The sequence below is a fragment of the Cibotium barometz genome, chromosome 28 (genome assembly GCF_041138505.1).
Source record: "Cibotium barometz isolate CiBa-2024 chromosome 28, ASM4113850v1, whole genome shotgun sequence".
Taxonomy (NCBI): Eukaryota; Viridiplantae; Streptophyta; class Polypodiopsida; order Cyatheales; family Cibotiaceae; genus Cibotium; species Cibotium barometz.
In genome coordinates, this window is record NC_141073.1 from 55,379,836 (window position 1) to 55,397,215 (window position 17,380).

Here is a 17,380-nt window from a genome sequence, read left to right on the forward strand (position 1 = left end):
TTTAGCTTCTATCACATGTTTAGAGAATTATTTCATAGCAAAATTTATCCAATTTTGATGTGATTTTTTCATATTAATTGAGTACCCAAAGATTCAATTTTTATCATCTGAGTAATGGGCATGTGAGAGTGAGTGGGTTCCATAGATCTTTTCACATATTGATCTTTGTAACTTCATTAAGGCAATTATGTGTATAATCATGATGATGTATTCAATGAGGAAGAATGGACAATGGTATTTGTGTTTTGTTGCAAATTATCACATTGTGCAAACCAACTTTTGCTATGTGAGGGTGGGATCCATGACACTTGATTATAACCTCTATATCATTCAAAGAACCTATTTCAATAAATGAAGTAGATTTTACATTCCTACCAAAACCTTCCCTTATATGATAATTTGCCACTTGAGATTGTTATAATGAAACATATACCAAATGGAAATGCTCAAAGTTAGTTGGTTAGTAACATGTAGGGAATCTCTTGGCTCATATAGATAAATAGTTGTGGATTGAGCATGCTAGTTGGTGCTAATCAAAACATGCTTGCTAGTTGGTTAGAAGGCTAATCAAAACATGCTTGCTTGTTTGCTAAGAAGTTGCTTTTTGAGGGCATTATGCCCGTTTTTGGGCATTTGGCCCCATCAAATACTTGTGTAATTATTTCATGTGCATCTAAAATTACACGCAAACCCTAAAAAATGCAACCTCATGTATGAACTTTGGTCTTTTTGCTAGCTTTTTAGATGATCTAGGTTAGGTTAAATCAATCCTCCCTTTTGTAGAGTTATTGAGATCTCCATATCCATTGCTTCACCACATCTGCTAGGCTGCCTACTTATTGTCTTTGATGAGGGGCATGAATACTTCACCTTGTTTATCTTTTCTGATTTCGTCTCCAAAATCCTTTCCCTTTGGTGGTTCTTGCCCAAAGATAAGGCTATGTGTTTGGGGGACGATCTCTTCCACTTCTCTTACCACTACCTATTGTACTTTGTGTCTGGGTTCCATGCTTAGAAGAGGGTATGAGAGGTCCTTCTCCTTGCTTGCTCCATATACGTGAGGACCTCATGTATAAAAAAGGGGTTGGCTACTACCTCTTTATGCTCTTTGCAATAAGCCTTTTAGATCTTGAAGGGCAAGGGTGCTTGTCAAATAGCAACCTCGTCTGGGAGTCAGACCCTACACTATTACCTAGATATGTTTCATCCAGTGTTCACAGAAAACCAGCAAACCCTTACAATGCACCTACAAAATTCATGATCTCACTCGTAAATTTTATTTTTGCAATTTTAAAGATCAACAAAATTTTAAGCATTTAAGTCATATTTTAGTAGAAAAACCTGTAAATATTGAAGAAAAACTTTTATTTTTTAAGATTTGAGAAGAAAAATATTCTCGGTGAACACTAGTTTCATCCCGAAACCAAGAATTTGCATTTAGGAAAAGGGCTGTTAGAACTGCTGTCCACGGGGCTGGGCGTAGACTTTAATGGCATTCATCCATATCATCATATAAGAATCGGAAGTAATTAAAAAGATTACATTTTTCTGCTCGCACGTCTGATTTACCGCCCAAATAACGACGCCCAAATAACGTCTGATTTACCGCCCAAATAACGACGCCCCGCCATCAAGGTACGCCATTGCAAACGATCTTGCAGAATGCCCGCGTAAGTTCAGCGCGTTGTTGTTGTTGTTGTTTATAGAATTAAAAAAATGCGGGGAGGGGGGGCATTTTGTCTTGAAATTTTATAAAATTTTCCCTATGATCGAGAATGAGACCTGCGCAGAGTTCTGTTTTTCTTTCTTTTCAGCACAGTTTTACAGGCGCGAATGGATTCCGTAATTTGATTTGTAGTTTTGACAAGTGATATTTAACTTTCTTTTTGAGCTAGATTTCAAGTTAATCCCTCTGAAGAAATCCTTTATCATCCAGTAATTTTTATTGGTTGCAAAAAAAATAGTGTATTGTGATGGCAACTCGTTTTTTGCACTAGAACCCAAGTCGTTGACTCCATAGATGTTAACGTGGCCTTCCAAGTTTTCGGATGCAATTTTATATCAGATGCTGATGGACTCAACAGGCTGTTTCTCTCTCTCTATTTGAACACGAGAAACAGCTTAATACGGCTACTTTAGCTAGCGTGGATTTGTTGTTTGCATTTCTCATACACAAATGGTATGGTAATTAGCATGCCAAAGGCTTTTGTATATTGTGCTTTCTCAATCTGAAGCATGTGCCATAATTGGACAGGGTATTGTAGGAGCATATGGACCATTGGGAGCCCTGTTTGATAAAGGGACAAGGCCATTCAGTCTATAGCACAAGCAAGGATGCCCTTGGAGAGTAGGTGCATGGGTGTGATGGGAGATTAGGATTCCCTAGGGGAGAATAGGTGCACACATGTGATGGGAAATTTCACCTACCGAGACAGAGGTCTATAAGGATGATAGACTAAGACCAAACAGAGCAGGCTTTGGACAGGAGATTTGGACAAATTTCAGCGTGGATGTTGCTGTGGCCTGCGGCATGTTCAGAGTTTACAGACAGCCCGAGACTAAAAAGATGCAGGAGAGAAGAGAGCTTGAGCTCTTGCAAGCACACACACACTCACACAAATCTTAGAAGAGAACATACAAGGTGAGAAGTTGAAAATTCTTCTTCTTCTTCGCACAACAAAAGAGGTATACAAAAAAGATAAAGTGACTAACACACATAATAGAGCACATACAAGCGGTCCATAATGTGAACACGCTAAGCGGAGTGGGTAGGTGTGGACTAGTCGGTGTAGTCCAATTGTAGAATCTCTGGCGAAGATATGTTGGTGCCAGCTACCGAACCTGCCAGTGATGTAAATGTCAACGGTCATGCAGGCACCTCGTGAGTGTCAGCTCAACACTCCTCTTCAAGCTCAACTCCAACTCATGAACTACAAGCATATCTCGAAATCTGCGAAGCAAGAGCGTGACTAAGAAGGCAGATTCCTTCACCGAGTGGGAGATGAAGCATAACAAATTTGCTAAATCTATCAACTATAGTCAAGTACTGAGTATTACGCTTACCCAGACTGGGAGGTAGATTCGTGACAAAATTCATCAAAATATCTTGGAAAGGTCCCTCAGGAATTGGCAAGGGTTGTAACAACCCTATCTTCTTCCCACAAGGAGCTTTCACCTTTCGACAAATATCACAGTATTGTACATATGAAAACACATCTCGCCTCATCTTTGGTCAATAATATTGTTGTTCGAACTTCTCCAAAGTCGAATTCATGCCCCTATGACCACCAGTAATGGCATCATGGGCATCATGGAGAAGAGCTGTCCTGAACGACTTCATGACACACAGGCGGCCTTTGTAGAAAAGCCAACCATTGCGTATCAAAAAGTGGCATGGCATCCAATGCCTGTTCCCACTATGTACCGAATTCCTCGAAATCCGTGTACGTGTGCTTCATGTCGTCTAGTCCCGTACCAACAAGGTCGAGTCTAGTGGTCTGAATCAAAGTTACTTGTCCCTTCCTGCTCAAAGCATCAGCCACTGGATTGGCCTTTCCTGGAAGGTACTCAATCATACCACCAAATTACTGGAATATCGGGCTCCAGCGATGCTGTCGATCACTCCACTGTGCACTTGGCATTGTTTGAATCCAGCATAATGCCTGATGGTCAGTGCGAACAACAAAGTCACGGCCATAAAGAAAATGTTTCCAATGTTTCAAGGCATGTATAACCGCGAGGAGTTCCCGATCGTAGACAGAGTAATTCTTTTTTGCGGACAGTAACTTACGAGACATGTAAGCTACTGGATGACCATTCTGTTGTTGTGATACACCTCCATTTGCGATGTTACTCGCATCGGTGATCACCTGGAATGGCTCGTTCCATGAGGCAAGTGCTAAACAAGGTGCTTATAATAAAGCTACCTTGAGGCTCTTGAATGCCTCCAACGCCCGTGGAATCATTTGAATCCGTTGCCTTCTTGTCTTGACACCCTTTAGTAGATCAGTGAAATTCGCTGAGAGGTCAGAAAACTTGTCTATGTGGGTGGAGTATGCTTGGCATATACCCACAAAGAATTTGATGTCATAAGCAGTCTGTGGTAAAATACCAATTGACAATCTCGGCCACCTGGATCAAGTCGAATGTCTTCTGCACTAATTATATATCCAAGGTAATGAACCTCGAACAAATAAAATTCCGACTTCTTCTCATTGACGTAGAGCTCGTTGCTTTCTAGCAACTTCAAGACTTTCTCCACATCAATGTTATGCTGCCCAACCATGGCTGAAAAAACTAGTATGTCGTCCAGAAATATGAACACACACTTTCCAATCAATTCCTGGAACACACGCATCGTCATGCGGTTGAATGTGGCTGGGGCGTTTGTCAAGCCAAAAGGCATGACCACAAATTCTTAGTGGGCCCATTCCGTACGGAAGGCTGTCTTGGGGATGTCCCCTCAACAATCCTCACCTGGTGGTATCCACTCTTTAAATTGAGTTTCGAGAACGCCTTAGCCCATAGTTCATAACATACGTTTAGCAAATGCATACGCATTCGGGTATGTAAGAATGTTTCGAGTATGTTTCAGTCCCAGGCTGAGTAACATATGTGATGTTTCGAGTATGTTTTAGTCCCAGGCTGAGTAACATACGTGGCCAATATAATACCTCATAGAAAGGGCGAGATTTAGACAAATAGATACAAATATACATTGTAAACTCAAGCTCTCCAAGTTCCATTATAAAAACTTACAAAGTTATCACTTACAAGTTACATAAATGCTCATTGCGTGGACCGATTTTTGATTAAAAAAACGTAGCAACTTTCAAAAAACGTAAAACCTTAGAAAAGCATGTAAAAAAAAAAGCAAGTATGAAAGAGGAGTTTCAAACGCGTATGTTGCAAACGTTTGCTTCATGAAGCAAACACGAATGTTATAAACTATGCCTTAGCCCCATTTAGCCTCTCGAGAATATAATCTATTCGAGGAATCAGGAATCTACTCTTGATAGTCAGCTTTTTGAGTGTACGATAATCGACACACAAATGAGAAGACCCATCTTTTTTCTTGACAAACAGGATCGGTGCTGCAAATGGCGACACGTTGGGGTGGATGAAGCCAGATTGCAACAATTCTTGGAGTTGGCAGTCCAACTCCGATTCCATTGCCTTGGAAAGGCGATATGGAAATTTGCTCGGGGGTTCTGAGCCTGGGAGGAGATCGATCTTGTGGTCCTCCGGTCTGGACGGGGGGAGCTGGGGAGGGAGATTGTCCTCCTCAAGAAAAATCTTCCGGAACTTTTCATGGAGAGTCAAATACTTCTTGGAAGCATTGGCCACCGTCTGGGCAGTCTAGATGTATATCATCACACAACGTGCGTCTTTCTTGATTGCTCGTTTAGTCTGCAAGTGGCTTATGAGTGGAAAGTTCGGAATTCTTGGCTCACACTTAATGGTCACTGGGACGCTTGACACATTCCGACTAATCTGGAAAGTGTGCTTGTCCCACTTGACATCAGGAAGAAACTTGTGAAACCACTAAATGTCCAATATTATGTCTGCTCCTATAAGAGGGGCAACCATAAAATCATGCACAAACTCTATGCCCTGAATATCTAACTTACCACCTAGAGATTCATACTTGATGCTCATTGTCATACCTGTGCTAAAACCCTCAACTTGCTTGTCCACCGAAGTCGGGACGAAACGGGCACGCCGAGCGGCCTATTCCATGACCGTCCTTCGTGCTGCCGTTGTCAAACAAGACAATGACTTTTTGGCCACCTATGTAGCCAAAGGTCTTGAGCAATTTGTTGCGCTCATACTCCTGGTCATGGGCACCCTTCTGCTTGTCTTTGAGCTCTTGGATAATGATTGCTACCACTGAAGCATTGGGATTCGAAGAACTAGGGACAGCCACCCGGGTTTTTGTGGGAGCTGGGCTCACCACTGAAGCCGTGGAGACTGAGGTGGCGGTCTTTAGAGCGGTAGTCTTCTTAGGAAACTCCCGAGAAGTGTGTCCTTTTGTATGACAAAAGAAACACCTACTCTCCTTCTTGTACTAAGCAATCTCTTCAGCACTCAACTTGCCACCGGTCTTGCTTGCCTCCGCTTTCTGGTCTGGAGTAAGCTTGGGCGCATTGGTTGAGTTCTTGGAGCTAGAGGCTCCTGTGCTCTGTCCTGGGGAAGACTTCATCTGGTTCTGGCCTTTCCCCCCCGAGGTGGTAGCCTTGGGAGTAGCCGATTGGGAAGTCTTGGACTTTCCACCATTGTGCTTCATTTCAACACTTTGCGCAAGCGAGAGTGCGTCTTCGAAAGTGGCTGGCCTAAACATACGCACCTCCCACTGGATTTGTGTGTCAAGGTCATACAAAATTGCCCTTTCTTGTCTGTATCAGATAAGCCTAATTGCAAACATAAGTTCGAAATTTTGTTGGCAAACTAAAGGACTGGTTGCGCGTTTTGACGCGCTCTCCTAAACTTGTCTTCGAGTCACTCAAGCTAATGGGGCGGTAGAAACCGCTGCTTAAGGTCGCGGACAAACTCGTCCCAAACATAAGTTGCCATACCTAATCTGGTGTGGGCATGAGCCCACTGGGTCCACCAAGGAATGGCCTCACCTTCCAAGTACCAACTGGCTAAGATCACCGTATCAGTATCATTCTTTCTAACTACTGCAAAGTAAGCTTCAAATTGATGCAACCATGAATAAAGAGTTGTGGGGTCGAGTTTACCATTATACTTCTTGAAATTCATTTTCTTGGGAAAATGATTTGAGGAAGCCGCTGGTGTCAGTCTTGCGTCCAAAGACACAAGGTATCACTCATGTTCCACACGTCGCATGGCTTGGTCTTCACGTTGTCGGATCTCCAATGCATGCATCTGCAACTTAAGCAACGAACTCGGCTGCGGTCGTGACCCTTCGAGAGGGTCCGTGTGTGGAGGATCTGGAATCTGGGAAACGGAAGGAGAGGGAGGGGGAGACGGAAAACACGGAGCTGGAGAACGGGTGCGCTCTTCCAGAGCCAGTATTTGTGCCTTCTGCTCTTTCAACTTGGTACTCTGGTCTGCGATTGCTCGCATCATTTCTTGGAACATCTCTTTAACACTCATGCCTGATGTCCTAGCTGGGCTGCCTGGTGCACTTAGGTCCCAAGTGAATTATGAGATGAATGAACTGAAATATACCTTGGGTATTTATACGCCTTCAGTATGCTGGTCGGCTGGTTAAATTTCCCTCCATGACCTGTTTAATTAGCATTAAATGCTAAAAAGTCATGCATGTTCACACTGGACTGCTGGACTGTCCTGGCCGCTTCTGTGGGCTGCTGGGCAGCCCCTGGGCACTGGCCGCCCCTGCAGTCCAAGCTGCCCTATGGGCTAGCCAACTGGTTGGACTGGCCGACAGCCTGCCCAGCCCTTCCTTGGGCTGGCCGCTGGTTGGTGGGCAAATCCTGGGGCCTGCCTGGCCTCCTTGGGGTGGCCCATAGCCGTCCGTGTGCCCAGACATGATGCATTCCTACATCTACATAGCTGTTTGACATCTGGTCGCGCATACCAAACATATAGAACAACTGACATCATTCCAGAGGGAGACTCACAGCGTAGACTGGCACTGTTTCATGTGCAGGACAATGCACACCTGACCTCGGAAGAATGGAGTGGAACCATGGCTGACTCATCCCGGACTGGGCTCACATGGGACCAGTTTTCCACCCCACATCCTTCACCTTCTGTACAGATATGTCTACGTGGCATCCAAGTGCGGGATGCACGTGACACCATGGTCTATCAATAGAACCGTTGGATGAGGACACTCCTGGTCCACTCAATGACTGTGAGTGCTGACTTGCATTTTGTGCAACCATGTTTCCACTTACATCAACCCCAACGGCATCTTTTTCAGCAGCATACCGGCTACTCATCTCATCAAATACAACATCCCTGCTTACCCTTAATTCACGTGTAGCAGGATTATAGCATCTATATCTCTTTTGCTCAAGGGAATACCTAGTAAACACACATTGTTTTGCCTTTGGATCCAGCTTAGTACACAACTCATCTGGCACATGCACATATGTAATACATCCAAAAACTTTCAAGTGAGACAAATCAGTTTTTTTGCCAATAAACTTCTCCTCTGGCGTTACATCATGTATGGTTGCAATAGGAGTCCTATTCATGATATAAACTGCTGTAGACACAGCCTCAGTCCAATAGCTATGTGGCATATTCTTCTCTGCTATCAATGCTCGTGCTATCTCTGCAATGTGCTTGTTTTTTCGCTCAGCAACTCCATTTTGCTGTGGAGTGTATCTGTCGATTGTGACTAACTCTCTTAATCTCTCCTTAATTACTCCTTAATCCCTTATTAACTGAAAGGACACCTGTGAAGGGTCACACCCTTACACATGGGTCACTATCAAAGGACATGTCTATTCATTAAAAGACACACCCCTAAGTCCAAAGGACATAACCGTTGACTCAAGAGCCACACCCCTTCCCAGGGATGTGTCTCTTCACTTGTACCCTTTCGGCCTCTATTTAAGAAAGGCCCCTATCTCAATGCAAACAACTCAATCTTTCTTGCAGCATTTGTCTTATGTTTATTAATTAAGTCTTAATCATGTTAATAAAGCTATAAAAGCTTTACATTGGTATCAGAGCAAACTTTTTTCCGTCCTGTGTTATGTCCAAACCCTAACCCTAACCCTAAAATCAGTCCTAACCCTAACCCTAAAATCAGCCCACCCAAATCCTAAAATTGGGTGTAGCAAGTGTTGAATGGAAGAGCAAGAGAGAATGCCCCATCAAATTCAGCCCCCACCTCCCAATTTTTGCTGATTAAGTTCGGGCCAGCCATATGCAAGACACTCTTGCATAGAGGAGACAAAACAAAAAAAAAGCCTTCAATCAGGAGGGTTACCCTTCAGCCGGCACCCTTTCATGAACAAGCACCCCTCCTTTGAATCGGCGCATCTCTTCTTCATGGCTTTTCCTCCAGGTCGGCTGCCCGTTGATCAATGAACGTCGACTTGCTGATTTTATTTTATTTTTTTAAAACCCAACACACACGACTATTGGGCCTTAATGCCACGTGTACAAACACATAAAAAAAAAACCATAAACTTACCTCTCGTCCGCCAGCTGGACATAGGAGAGGGATTTACGATGGGAGCTCCTCAGTAGCCTCACCATCTGGTTCACCTGGAGGGCCCGATGTTTCACGGCCTTTGAGGGGAGACTGGAGCCACCAGCAGAGACTGTACGGGGGATTTGGCAGGAGTTGATCCACACCGTGCGAGGACAGTATGACCGCATCCGGGGCGATTCGGATGAGGCGATCTTGCAGCGCCAGGCTTTTCACACCACCTGGCGCAGAGGCCTCTTCTACACCTTACACACGGGATCCCCCCGTTGGAATTACAGGCCACCTGTTTGGCTTCCCCCCCCCCTATTGTATGATTTAGCCCCTCAGTCCTTTGTACTGATGCTTGTATTTTGCAGCACCTAGGGAGAGTCTCCCGGGCTGCCTTGCTGTATTCACTGCTCTGTTTCTCTTATGAGTAGGAGAGATCTTTTGTAGCCCTACGGGCGTTTTTATATAACTAATGAAAGGATCTTTTCTCGGGAAAAAAAAAACCCATAAACTTACCTTACAGACTCCTACGAAACGGCGCCACCCTTGCGGCCGTTTTCAGCCAAGCGCTCGCCGTCGCTTGTCTTGGTCTCCTGCGCGCCGGCTTGCTGCCGCCTCCCTTCCTCGAAAGCAGCCTTCTTCATTGCTAGGCTCTTGCGGTCTATGTTGGTGTTTGGACCAGCCACGTGTAGTTGGTGTTTTCCGTGGCTTGACGGCTACTACCTTGGTGCTTCTTCTCCAGCAATACTATTTATTATGGCAACCTCCTTCATGTGTGATTTTTCCATTTTCTTGGGTATACACATTTCACATAATGTGGAGTATTAACATATCAGCAACCCGCCATTTCATTCTTTTGCGGGCTCTCCACTCCTCCGGGGCCAATACCCCTTTTTACGGGATCAAAAGCACCTCTCCAATCACGTGGACACACACTACCCTCTTCTCCGACGGCTTATGGCAGAGGAAACCTATGACTTCAGTTATTTACAGGATACACCCTCTCAGTCCATAGTGCCCTCTCCTACCCGTGTTTCTCCACCAGTCTCAGCCCCTGTTCCAGTGAGTGTGCCTCCCTTTTTCCAGCCCACTCATTACCGCATGCAGATAGCCACACCGACTTCTGACCTCCTAGAATTCGACGTGTGGGTGATCCGTGCTCGTACTTCTGCACAGGATCTGGATCATTATTGTTTTATACTTAGGCATCATCCTTATCTGGGCGCTATCCGCCCCGAGTGTAGCATCATTTTTCATGAATATTGCACTTATTCTGAGGACATTCATCCATCTTCATTCACGGTGCGTCCCTCTACACCGAAGTATACACCCTTGACACCAGTAGCTGCCCCTACCCTTGTACCTTCTTCTCCAGTAGCAAACTCTTGTGCGAGCCCAGTCCCAAAGGATCGCCCTTACTATACTGGATGGTCTATAGCCGCTTCACCAGTACGTAGCCTCTCCTCTCGGGATTTCCAGATGCCGCACCCTCCAGCCGATGGTTCTTACTAGAGCCCAGCGGCGTCATCAACAGCAAAAACCCCCAGAGCCTCATCACCCTGAAGCCTCTACATCGACATCTCCTCTCATGGCAGAACCTGTTGACATACCAGCCCCTTCGGAATGGTAGTCAGCTTTGCAGTAACTTCAACAGCAGTTCCAACAGCAACTCCAGGAGTCTATGGCATCCTTGGCCTCTCAGATCCAGCAGCTCCACACGGATCGCCACTCCTACACAAGTTCCGTACCAGCAGCAGATGTTTCAGCAACAGTACCAGCAGACGAAGACATCATTCCTTCCGAGGTAGAAGGCGACGACCTTAAAACTCTTTATCGTCTTTTACAAGCTAGTAAAACAAAGAAATTGGAAATTACACCTCCTGATTCTTATGGTGGTTAGCGCAATAAGCGCATCTTAGACCAATGGCTCTACAAACTGCAGTTATACTTTGAAACCACGACCCTTTCTAACTCCAAAAAGGTGATTTTTGCGGTATCCCTCCTCAAAGACACTGCTTTATTATGGTGGCAACGACGACAACACGCTGGAAAAACGGTTACAATGTGGGAAAAATTCGAGCGGTTCCTCCGTAAGCAGTTCATACTTGCCAATGTGGATTTCCAAGCCCGTCCTGGCTTACGCCATTTGGACCAAATTGGTTCCTTGGCCTCTTATATCTCCGAATTCACCAACTTGATACTGGAGATTGATTCTTTGTCCCCAGCGGACGAACTTCATGCCTTCGTTGAAGGGCTTAACCCCACACTGCGTGCCGATGTTCAGAAATAAGATCCCTGTGGTTGGTTTCACAGCCAGGAGCTGAGAGGGGGTGTTAGAAGTCATCTCCTGTCTTTACTGAGACACCAGGGCCTTTGTTGTGGGTCCTCACTCCTCGTATTTTTCCCATATTTTTCCCTATTTTTCTTGGCTTGGGTGGATGCCCAGTGTTGGTAGGAGGGCCCATGAGCTGGCCGACTGATGCTTCAGGTCTACGACCTCTCACATGTGCTGGCCGACTGCTGACAGTTGGCCGACTGGCTGTCTTGGCTGGTCGTGGAGGATCAGGGCCTGTCGGTTGCCCTTCTACAGGCCGAGTGCATCATTGGGGCCATATAAAATGGCCCCTACAGCCCCTTGCCATTGTATCTTGTATTTGGGATCTTCTTTGTGTATATAGAGCAGAGTTACACGCCTCTCTCTCTCTCTCTCTCTCTCTCTCTCTCTCTCTCTCTCTCGTGCTATTTTTTTGCATTGCATTTGCTCGTGTTCCCCGATTTGGTCATCATCTCCGTTGCATATTCTGACATGGTATCAGAGCCCGGGCGTGTGTGGTCCTGGGCGACCCCCTCGCGCCTCGGTGGCTTGCAGAGCTCGAATCGAGGGAGGGTGTTGGAAGGTTGGCGATTTCGAGCGTGTGATCTATGGCTAGAAGGTGCCTTGGATTATCCCATAAGTGGAAGCATGGGAAATTGAAGCGCCATATATAGGGTGTGGTGGCACCTTGTCATAGATATCTCCTCCGGCCGGTGTTTTGGGAGGCAGCTCATTGGGAGATGGGAGCCCGGTGGAGGGATGCTGCAGTGCCCATTGGGGGTGTTTGTGGTGCTCGATGGTGATGCGTCTCCTACGTGCGTTAGTCTTCCTCCGGCTGCCCACTATATGAGGAGAAGGCTATCTCATAAGAAGGGGGGGGATAACCACACGGGTGGTGTGTAATGCTGAATGGGATCACCTCCTCTATCCGTGAGAAAGGGGCTAGGCCGCCGGAGCCTCAAGAAAGCTTCCCGCTGCTTCCGCATGTGATCAGAGCCACCTTGGAACTTCCCCCACTGATGCGGAGGGTATGAATTACGTCGAGCCAAATGCTCCTGATGGACTCTGCAGGCGGGGTGTGGGTACCCTCGATGGCTTTGTATTATCTAGCACACCATATGTGCTAGGCTGCAATGCCACTGCAAATCTCCCATCTCTGACATGAGCCCGATCTCGAGTGGTCTGTAGACGGGGTTGGGACTGGTATTGCCGAAATGCAGAGGTGAGAAACCTGAAGGGCAAGCCCCCCACCATCCTCCTCATAATCCTTGTCAACCTCAACATCTGAGGCCCAAGCGACAGTGCCCCAAGTGATGATCGGGGTCGAGGCCCTATCCATCGTGAAGATGCGAAGAATCCACTACCAAATGTGCTCAGCCTTCGGGCAATCCCAAAGACAGTGTTGCTGAGACTCTTGAGGCCGACCGAGGGTGATATTTTGAGGCTGAAAATTGTCCCAGAGCCTCTGCCAAAAATATGAGAGTATGCGCTATGAGAGGCCCTATGATTGCCAATGTACTGTTTTTGCCAATTTACCATCAATCTCTGGCATTTGGATCCTGCGGCCTAGCCGCGTTGTATACACAAAGAAGGGGGCATCTAGAGTCTCCTCCTGATCAGTGGGATCAAGCCAAGTCCACTCGTCCGGGTTCCACTGGAGGCGCGTGAGAGGTCAGCACTCCCATATCCATAGTCGCTAGAATCTCTCCCTAGCCACCTTGGCTGGTGGTGGGTCTATGTGCCACTCCTGCGCTTGAAATCCAATCACCCTCACCCTTTGTAAGGTGCAGCCATTGAAATCCTCCAAGGGGGACTCGTATCTCTCTAATCTACCATGGGATCCAATAGAAAAGTGAGCAAACCGCTGTCCTCATCTACTCCATGGACTGCCACAAGAATATCATGCCTGGTAAACACACCTAGCCACACTGGGGGAGTCAGGTCTGGAATATGAGTCAGCCATTCCTGAGTAATAATAGAGCGATGTCGATGGTGAGCTTGTCTCTACCTTGTATCTCTATCAGGCCTCTCTCTTGCACCTCCAGGGGTAACTGTTTGTGTGCAATCCAATCTTTGAGGGACCTGGCAGGTCCTAGGTTCAACACGCTCCATGATACATGAGGTTGGGCCCCAACATGTGGCCACTAGGTAAACGGATCAGGGGGATTCAGACTAGTGGTTGTCGAAGCCGCTCCTTTGAGGCTACCGGAGCAATCTGCCTAAGGGCCGGCGTGAAGTGATCCCAACCTGGAGAAGTTAGAAAGATCATTTTATTGGCCAAAGATGCACAGGGATGTATACAACTATGTTTCCGCATGTCCCATATGTCAGAAAGTGAAAGTACCTCACACTAAATAGCCATTGTCCGTTCCCGAGGGTCCATTTTATGACATTTTGATGGATTTCGTTGGACCACTTCCTGCATCTATTGGATCTCGAAATACTCAGTGTATGACATAGTTGACAGATTCATTAAGTTTTGTATGCTTATACCATGCTAACAGATGACCACAACAGAAGACATAGCCTGGTTCCTTTTTTTTTTTGGGAAAAAGATCCTTCAATTAGTTCAAGAAAAACAATTGCAAAGGGCTAAGTACAACCACGACGGGCCAAATACAGCCTCACCTCATATAAGGGCGGGAGACAAATGATCAAAAGGAAAGAGATGCTTCTCCTCTGGCTATCCGCTCTGTGTGAGGAGAAGGCTATCTCATATAGGGGGAGGGGGGAAACAACCATACAGGTGGTTTGTAATGCCAAATGGGGTCACCGCCTCTATCCGTGAGGAAAGGGCCAAGCCTCCAAAGTCTCAAGAAGGCTTCCCGCCGCTTTTGCATGTGGTCAGAACCTCCCTGCAGCTTCCCCCACTGACCGTGGAGGGTGTGAATGATGTCGAGCCATATGCTCCTGATGGTCTCAGTTGGCAGAGTGTGGGTGCCCTCACTACATCTAGCACGCCAGATGTGCCAGGCGGCTATGCTAATGCAAATCTCCCATCACTGGCATGAGCCTAGTCGCCAGACACCTACAGGTGGGGCTGTAACTGGTACTACTGCAATACAAGACATAGCCCGGTTCTTTATCCGACATTGGTATCCAGTATGTGCTTTGCCACATACCATTACTTCAGATTGGGATCCGAAGTGTACATTTCACTACTGCCGAGCTTTGTTCGACAACTTTGGTACCAAATTGCAATTTTCCAGTGCATTCCATCCCTGTCGGAAATTATTTCACCCCCGGATGGACTTTCCCATGCATATTCATGCTTGTATCTGGCTCCATATGAAGCCCTACATTGGCATATCTTAGCAGAGATTATTCAGCATTTTTTCTACCATTTTTTGGTATTTTTTAGGCACCTTATAGCATTTTTTGCTACAGCCATGCTGTTGGCCTGCTCAGCCATGCTGTCGGCCTGCTACAGCTGGCCAACCAGCATACTGAGGTAGTATAAAAGGGCTGGCTCCCTTTTCCCTCAGATTATCTCATTTTTCAGCTTCTACAGTGATAGGCAGCATCTACGGGACCTCCCTCATGCTGCTCCACATGATGTACTACCTTTTCTGGTGATATTCAGCAGTGATCTTCTTTTCTCCTTTATGCTTGCTGTCCATATACAGTGTTGTACAGTTCTTGTAGCATTTTTGAGTGGGTATCTCAGCATAGTACCCATTCTTTCATGGTATCAGAGCGGGAAACATCTACAGGGACCTGCGTTTTCTTTTCCCATGCTGCTGTTGACTGTTTACAGCATATAGGAGCTGTTTACTGCTGCGTTTCTTCATCAGTAACCTGCGTTTTACAGTGTAGCTGTGGGACTGCCTCAAGTGCTGCAATTTCTTGCTACTGTAGGCTGCGTTTTCTGCATAGCTTCTGCGTTTTCTGCATTTTTACTGTTATTAGCTGAAACCCTCTTCATAGGTGCTTGAGGATAGGAACTCTGATTCTTCGATTTTCAGATTCCCACCCTCCCTTCCCTTTCTTTCTTCTCTCTTGTTGTGCACAGCTTGAGAGGAGGTACTTTGTTTTTTTTTCAGCAGACACGGCTTCAGGAGACCCCTTCTCTACAGCCATTCCTTCTCCTATCTCTTCTCCTGCTCCATCACAACCTGGATCCCCTGCTCCCGCTGCTCCATAGGTGGTTCCTATTCCCAATCTTTCCTCTTTGAGTTTCTCTCATCTAGGTCTTGCTCCCACCCCTGCCCACATACCATCCTACAATCCTCCCCAAGTCTGTGACTCCATGAAGCTTACAGCAAATGACTATCATACTTGGTCTTTCTACACTCAGTTGTTGCTGGAAGGAGCCGGTGTGTGGATGGCTATCTCCACACCTCACTTGGTGGACCTTGCGATGCTCGGGCTCGTCTTATCATCATCCATTGCATGACTCCATCCATACAGGCACAGTTTGTCTCCCCTCGGAGTAATGCTCATCAGATGTGGACAGAGATCCAGAGGAGGTATGGGAGAGTTTCGACAGTGAAGATTGCCAAATTGGAGTCAGATGAAGCTTACCATCACCGAGTCAGATAACTTGATTGAGAAGATTGGAGAGTTCTCTCGTATCAAGCTACAACTTGTGGAGTACGGGAGCACCATCAACAATCCCATCCATAAACTTCTTGGTAAGTTGCCTGCTTCCTTTGATTCTTTCAGGGATAAAATTTATTTCCGTGATTCTTTTCCCTCTTTTGAGGAAGTCGTGAGTTATCTCCATGTACTTTGCGGAAAAGGCAAGTCGGAGTCTGCTTTTGTTGCCTCTAACAAGGGCAAGGGCAAAGGCAAGGACGGAAAAGCGAACTCCAACAACAAGAAGCAGAAAGTCACCACAAAGTCATCTTCTGACGACGACGATTCTAACAATTCTAACAGCATCAAGGGTTCTAGGATGAAGGATTCTTGTGAGTTTTGTGGCCGACTTAGTCATTCAGAGACCAAATGTTTTGCCCGACAGGCTGCTTCCCTGTGAGATCCCTATTCCCACCGTGCAACGAATTCAGGGGTGCTAGCAGCGGAAGTAGCACTTCTTGCGTGTGGCAGGGTCCCACACTCGTGGCCTCGCCCACGGATATCCGGACAAGAGACTAATCCATCGGTTCTTCCAAAACCGAACCCGGAAAAACTTCCCTTGCCCGAAAAGCACGGGCGATTCCTCCAGGATAACTTTTCTCTAACGTAGTCAAAAGCCTTAACTAACTGAACTGATCTGACCGAACCCGTAAGTCCCATAGTCAGATCAGGGAAAAAATTGCAATTGGATGATAGAGACCAACCCTTTTTTTCTCATTGAGAGGCACAGTCGTTGATTCTTTTCCATACAACAATTTTTATCCGGGATTTACTTCATCTATCGTACCATAACAGAATTAAGTCTCAATTTAGGGATCCATCAATCCAGCCTAACCCCATCTAGTCCCGTGGGTTAGCCAACTGTCCAACCATTGTAGTGATGGGATCCAATTAAGAATTTGGTTAGGTTTTGTCCCGGGTACCAGGGAAAAGAGTTCCCAGGTCCCCTAGCTGGGTATTCATGCAAACTTAAAATTAGTCACACCACTTACACACCCAATATGAAATTGCCTTTTTCACAGAATCAGCTGTCTTTAAAACAATCATTTAATGAAATCATAGAGTCACTGATCATAATGCTCAAAATCTCCGGTTGAATCCTTAATTCCAATCATTCCTTCATTGGTGTACCTATGGCATCATTGGCAACCAGAACGCTCACCACCTGTCCACTCAGGGTGCCTTTTCGATAGTTCCTAGCTCATAGTAATCGGCAATATATTCACATAACAAGATGGAATCTCCGTTGAAGATCAGCAAGATCAACCAACGGATCCATATGGACTCATCTGTTGAGGGCCAGCAAGGTCAATCAACCAGATCCATGCCCGAATTCAGAAAAC

The 17,380-nt window shown here is 46.1% G+C and overlaps 1 protein-coding gene across 3 annotated transcripts in view; it reads left to right on the forward strand.

Annotated features, from left to right (window-relative positions):
• The first annotated feature begins 1,519 nt into the window (after positions 1 to 1,519).
• LOC147622964 (Pentatricopeptide repeat (PPR-like) superfamily protein) overlaps positions 1,520 to 17,380 on the forward strand; it is a 32,771-nt gene continuing 16,910 nt past the window's right edge. The window contains exon 1 of one of the 3 annotated variants that reach the window (XM_086822579.1): positions 1,520 to 1,635. The gene's annotated coding sequence lies outside the window, so the exon portion shown is untranslated. Of the gene's footprint in view, positions 1,671 to 17,380 lie in introns of all 3 variants that reach the window. The other 2 variants (XM_086822578.1, XM_086822577.1) reach the window with 2 other exon arrangements.